We start from the raw sequence: 6,450 nt of genomic DNA, 5'->3' as shown, positions 1-6,450 counted from the left end.
AAGTATTTTCAAAAGTAGACAAGTATACAGAACCGTCGTGATCCGTAACTACAAGTAGAACAGAACATAAGTAATTGGGTGTTGTGTACCACGGTTAAACCTGGGCAGTTATGTAGTCGTTTCTAGGGTCAATATAGCTTGGCCAACTATATTCATTCGAGACACGACCAACATGTGCTTGGGAGTGATTGTGGTGTGCGGCATGCCTAAAACTCACCCTAATATCCCAAACATCGAACCAATGTCGTAATCAAATCATGAAATACTATGGGAGTATTTCTCGATCCAATCCTCTGTAGAAATCCTTATTCGAGTGGCGTTCTGTGATCATTCTTAGCGATAAATTATCTGTTTTGATAACTCTTTCCTGCTTTATCGCTTATTCGGAACATATAACTGCCATATCTATCGAGTCAATGTAAAGGACTTACCATCCTCTCTCTTTCTTGATCTTATTAGATCAAGATGCCTCCCAGATAGAGACCCAGCTCAAAGAACAACAACAATCCTTCTTCGCCACCACCTTCTCCTCAAATTGACATTGCATCGCTCCAGACAGTCCTGACTGCTGTAATGGTGGCAGCCATGTCACAAATGAACCCTGGTGGTCCAGGAAGTGGTCCCCAATCCCAGAACCGCGAAGATAGCCAGGGACACCAAAAAGGGGGTTCCTATAAGGATTTCATAAATGTGAAACCAACATCATTCAATGGCGCTGGAGGTGTCATTTCCTTTTCCCGATGGTTCGAGAAAATCGAATCCATCTTCGAAATTTGTTCCTGCATGGAATCTGATAAGGTCAAGTTCGCAGCCTGTACCTTCATTGATAAAGCCTTGACTTGGTGGAATGGCCGAGTCAAATCTCTGACCCTACTTGTAGCCAATGCCATGGGCTGGGAAGCCATTAAAGAACTCCTCATAGCCGAGTACTGTCCCCGTGGTGAAATGCAGAAACTAGAGCACGAGCTCTGGAACCTGAAGATGAAAGGTTCCGACATTGCTGCATACACTTCCTGATTCGATAATCTTGCACTTCTTTGCCCGGGATTAGTCACTCCTGAAAACAAAAAGATCGAAAGGTTCATTTGGGGGTTATCCCAACCGACAAAGAGTCATGTCTTGGCTGCTCGTCCGGATACCTATGATAGTGACAAGACTTTAGCCCAAACCCTGATTGATCACAGCGATGATATTAAGGAAATCACTACCACTTCTGAGCTGACTCAAAGGAGTGGTGAAAAGAGAAAATTCTGGAAGAAGAAGAAGGGTCAATCTTCCCAAGGATCTTCCAAGAAACAGCAGACTATGGCAGTCCATCCTGCTACTACCCCCGTTGTTGTTGCTTCTGTTGTGGGATCCACAGCTCCAACTCCTACCAGTAGATATTCTGGTAATCTTCCTCTGTGTGACAAGTGCAAATACCATCATAATCTTGGCCCCTGCTGAGAACTATCCTGTACCAACTATGGTAAGAAAGGGCACACAGTTCGATTCTGCAAAACTCCGACCCAATCGGCCAACCAATCATCTGGAGTAGGCGTTAGTCAAGCTTGCTACAACTATGGAGAGGTTGGGCACTTTAAAAGGAACTGTCCCAAGAAGTCAACTGCTGATAACACCGGAAGAGTTTTAACCATGGGACGGGAGGAAGCAATCGCTGATCCCACTGTTGTTTCGGGTACGTTCCTTCTCGACAACTCATATGCTAGTATTCTTTTCGATTCGGGTGCTGAAAGGAGTTTTGTTAGCCATGCATTCAAACATAACCTAAAACATAATCCTCAACCACTAACTGAAACGTTTACCGTCGAGATGGCTAACGGTGAGAAAGAAAGCGCTAGCGATGTATTCATAGGTTGTACGCTTACCCTAAATGACCACTCATTTCCTTTAGATCTCATGCCAGTTTCCATTAAGAGCTTTGATGTTATCATTGGCATGGATTGGCTGAGTCCCAATTGTGCTGATATCCTTTGTTACGAAAAAGCCATCCATCTCAACCTTCCTTCGGGACAGACTCTCGTAATCTATGGCGATAAACCCAATTCCAATCTTCGTATCATTTCCTGCATCAAAGCTCGAAAGCTCCTACGAAAGGAGTGCATTGCATTCTTAGCCCATGTGATCAATGAGAAACAAGAAGTTAAAGACCTCGCGAGCATCCCCGAAGTCTGTAACTTTCCTGATGTGTTTCCCGAAGAGCTTCCAGGAATTCCTCCTGAGCGTCAGCTCGAGTTCCGTATTGATCTAATTCCTGGACCTACCCCCGTAGCGAAGTCTCCATATCGCTTAGCTCCAGCAGAAATGCAGGAGTTATCCAGTCAACTCAATGAGTTGCTCATTAAAGGATTCATTAGACCGAGTTCCTCACCCTGGGGAGCTCCGGTATTGTTTGTCAAGAAGAAAGATGGATCCTTTCAGATGTGTATCGACTACCGTGAGCTGAACAAGTTGACCGTTAAGAACCATTATCCTCTTCCGCGAATAGATGACCTCTTCGATCAACTCCAAGGAGCCAGCTACTTCTCAAAGATAGACCTTCGGTCAGGGTGCCATCAGTTACGAGTTCATGAGAATGATGTTTCCAAAATAGCTTTTAGAACTCGATATGGACACTACGAGTTCGTAGTGATGCCCTTCGGTCTAACCAATGCACCGGCTGTGTTCGTGGACCTGATGAACCCGGTGTGCCATCCCTTCTTAGAAAAGTTCGTCATTGTGTTCATTGACGACATCCTCGCCTACTCCCGAAGCGAAGAATACCACAAACAACACTTGAGGTTAGTGTTGGAGACCCTTAGATCCGAGAAGCTATACGCGAAATTCTCCAAGTGTGAATTCTGGATACGGAAGGTAACTTTCCTCGGTCATGTGGTAAGCGAGGAGGGTATTCACGTGCATCCTTCCAAGATTAAAGCGATAGAGAATTGGTCGGCACCGAAGACACCCACAGAAATCCGTCAATTCTTGGGTCTCGCCAGCTATTATCGGAGATTCATCCAGAATTTTTCCAAAATCGCCAAACCCTTAACCACTCTAACACAGAAAGGTGTACCCTTTTCTTGATAAATTTCTAGTGTTATCCTGTAAGCCCTAGGAATTGGCATACTACGGTTGGTGTTGTTCGTTCATTCCAATCCCTAATTGGTTTGATCTTTGAGTAGTAGCAATATCCTTGCAACTGATTGAACAGATCATTGATCCTCAGGAATGGGTATCGGTTCTTGATGGTTAGCCTGTTTGACTCTCGATAGTCAGTGCATATCTTGAACGATCCACTATTCTTTTTGACAAACAATGTCGTAGCTCCCTATGGAGAGAAGCTTGTCCGGATAGAGTCTTCGTCAAGAAGTTCTTAGAGTTGACTGGAGAGTTCTTTCATTTCTGATGGAGCTAGACGATAAGATCTTCCACTGGTGCTGCACCCGGGATCATGTCTATTTGGAATTCAACTTGTTTGACTAGAGGTACTCCTGGTAGATCTTCTAGAAATACATCCGAGAAATCGCAAACTTGTGGAATGTGTTTGATTTCATTACCCTTGCCTTGCATATCCACCACGTGGTCCAAGAATGTGAAGCATCTCTTCTACTAATACTTCCTTGCTTGCATGCAAGTGATGATTCTTAGGTTCTTCATTGATTTATCTCTGTAAATAACGAGAGCCTCGTTGTCGGGTAAAGGTAGTCGGATGGATTTTTCATAACATAGAATCTATTTTCGATGAATTGATAACCAATCAATTTCGATGATCACATCGAACTTCCACTGGTCATAGGCATTAGGTTGATGTGAAAGACGTGGTTGTTCATGGTGAGAAGGCAATTGATAAGCATCTCTAAGGTGCTTTCATTTGGTTGAATTCCATTTCTATTGTGTAAGATTTATTAACTTTGTAGAATTTATGTTTTATCGCGTTTATAAACCTATGATAAATTAAGCTTATCTCGGTATCCGTATCAAATCATACGGAAGCATAAATATTATTGATATGAAGCATACCAGTAACCACAGAAGGTTCCTGGCGAGCATCTCCTGCACCAATTACAATGTTCTTCCTTTACCACCCTAATTACTCATCTTAGGGAAATCCTTCTTGAAGTGTCCCGGTTGGTTGCATTTGAAGCAGTTACGCATTTTTCCTAGATGTGTGACCTCTCAAGTTATAGTTGTTGCAGACCATGCAATTTCTGACTTGGATAAAGTAGGCATGTTTGTGTTTGTGTCTGTGTCATAGACAATAATATGTTCTGATTTGGGCTTGAGGAGTTTGAATCTCCCTTTGGACTCCTTGTCATATTTCTGTTTTGTTCCCTTCGTCTGGTTCTGTTATGTCTGTTTCGTCGTGGTATTCGGATGAAGATATTGTTCAATCAAATGATAGGCCAATTGTTTAGCACTATCAAAGGTAATGGGCCTAGATGCAACAATCATACCATGAACTGGGGGAGTTAGCCCCCAAATGTGCCTTTTAATCTTTTTGTATTACGAGTTTACTATTTACGAGCGGAGGTTATGTGACAACCCGTAAATTTCGTTCCGTCATTTTAACCGATCCGTCAGTAAAATTCGTCGTATTTGAATTGTTTCAGCTTCGTTATTAAACTAAGTCATTAAATTTGAGTCATTTATTATGACTTAATAGGTGCTCAAACACGTTAATAACTCAAGAAAATATTCCAAATTATCAATTAGAAAAATTTTAGTTTCGTCCATATCGGGTAACGACAACTTAATCGGGTACGACCAAAAGCCTCGGTAAACGTCAGTATCGGGTAGAATTCCACCGTGTCCCAAACCCTAACCATATATAAAGTTGATTAAGTCTCATTTGAAGCTTTTTTTTCACTCTCTCTCTAACCTCTCTCCTCAAATCCAAACTCTTTGCATTGAAGATTTGGAGACATTATCTCTACGGAACAAAGTGCACGATCTTCACTGATCACAAGAGCCTGTAGCATATCTTTGATCAGAAATACTTGAACATGAGGCAACGGCGATGGGTAGAAATACTTAGTGATTATGAGTGTGAAATCCGTTACCATCCCGGCAAGGCCAATGTGGTAGCAGATGACCTTAGCCGAACGGAAAGTGTAGGCCACAAAGTGAAGAACTAGACGATGACTATCCATTCCAACTTACCCATGCAAATCCGAGAAGCCCAGTTAGAAGCACTCAAACCTGAGAACATGTTGGTCGAATCCTTGAGAGGAATGGAAAAGAAACTTGAGATCAGAAGTGACGACGTCTACTGTTTCATGGATCGAATCTGGATTCTAAAGTCCGGAGGATTCAGAGAAATTGTCATGGAGGAAGCACACTAAACCAAATACACTGTTCACCCAGGTTCTGACAAGATGTACTTGGATCTCAAGAAACAATACTGGTGGCCAAACATGAAAGTTGAGATAGCTACATTCGAGGGCAAGTGTTTGACTTGCGCCAAGGTTAAAGTTGAGCACCAGAAACCCTCGGGTCTGCTCCAACAACCCGAGATCCCCGAATGGAAATGGGAGATGGTTACCATGGATTTCATTACCAAACTACCCAAGTGTCCTAGTGGGTACGATACCATTTGGGTAATTGTCGATCGTTTGACAAAATCCGCTCACTTCATTCCGATCAATGAATCATACAAGATGGAAAGACTCGCACGAATCTACATCCAGGAGATAGTTCGACTGCACGGTGTACCTGCATCCATTATCTCTGATTGAGATAGCAGGTTTACCTCCAGATTCTGGTAGTCCCTTCAGAAAGCCCTTGGAACCAAACTAGATATGAGCATGGCGTATCATCCTCAGACCGATGCACAAAGTGAGAGAACAATCCAAACCCTGGAGGACATGCTTAGGGCATGTGTCATTGACTTTGGAAAGTCATGGGACACACATCTATCCTTGATCGAATTCTCATACAACAACAGTTACCACACCAGCATTAGGGATGCTCCGTTTGAAGCCCTATACGGTCGTAAGTGCAGATCCCCTCTGTGCTGGGCCGAGGTGGGGGATACACAGTTAGCCAAGAGTCGAGTCCTCGACAGTGCTCTCACTGGTCCTGAAATCATCCGCGAAACCACCGAAAAGATCATTCAAATCCGAGACCGATTGAAAGCTTCACGAGATCGCCAAAAGAGTTACGCTGATAACCGTCGGAAACCTCTAGAATTCCAGGTTGGAGACCGTGTTCTATTGAAACTCTCGCCCTGGAAAGGCACTGTACGTTTTGGTAAACGTGGGAAACTTAACCCTAGATACATTGGACCCTTCGAGATCCTCTCCAGGATCGGTCCGGTTGCCTATAAACTTTGTTTACCTCATGAACTCAGTAACATTCATCCTGTCTTCCATGTCGCAAATCTCAAAAAGTGCCTATCCGATGAAACCCTAGTGATTCCCATAGACGAGATCAAGATCAATGAAAACCTCAACTTTGTGGAGGAACCGA

The sequence above is a fragment of the Lactuca saligna genome, chromosome 8, assembly GCF_052625555.1.
Source record: "Lactuca saligna cultivar CGN05327 chromosome 8, ASM5262555v1, whole genome shotgun sequence".
NCBI lineage: Eukaryota > Viridiplantae > Streptophyta > Magnoliopsida > Asterales > Asteraceae > Lactuca > Lactuca saligna.
Note: the sequence above shows the minus strand (reverse complement) of the source record.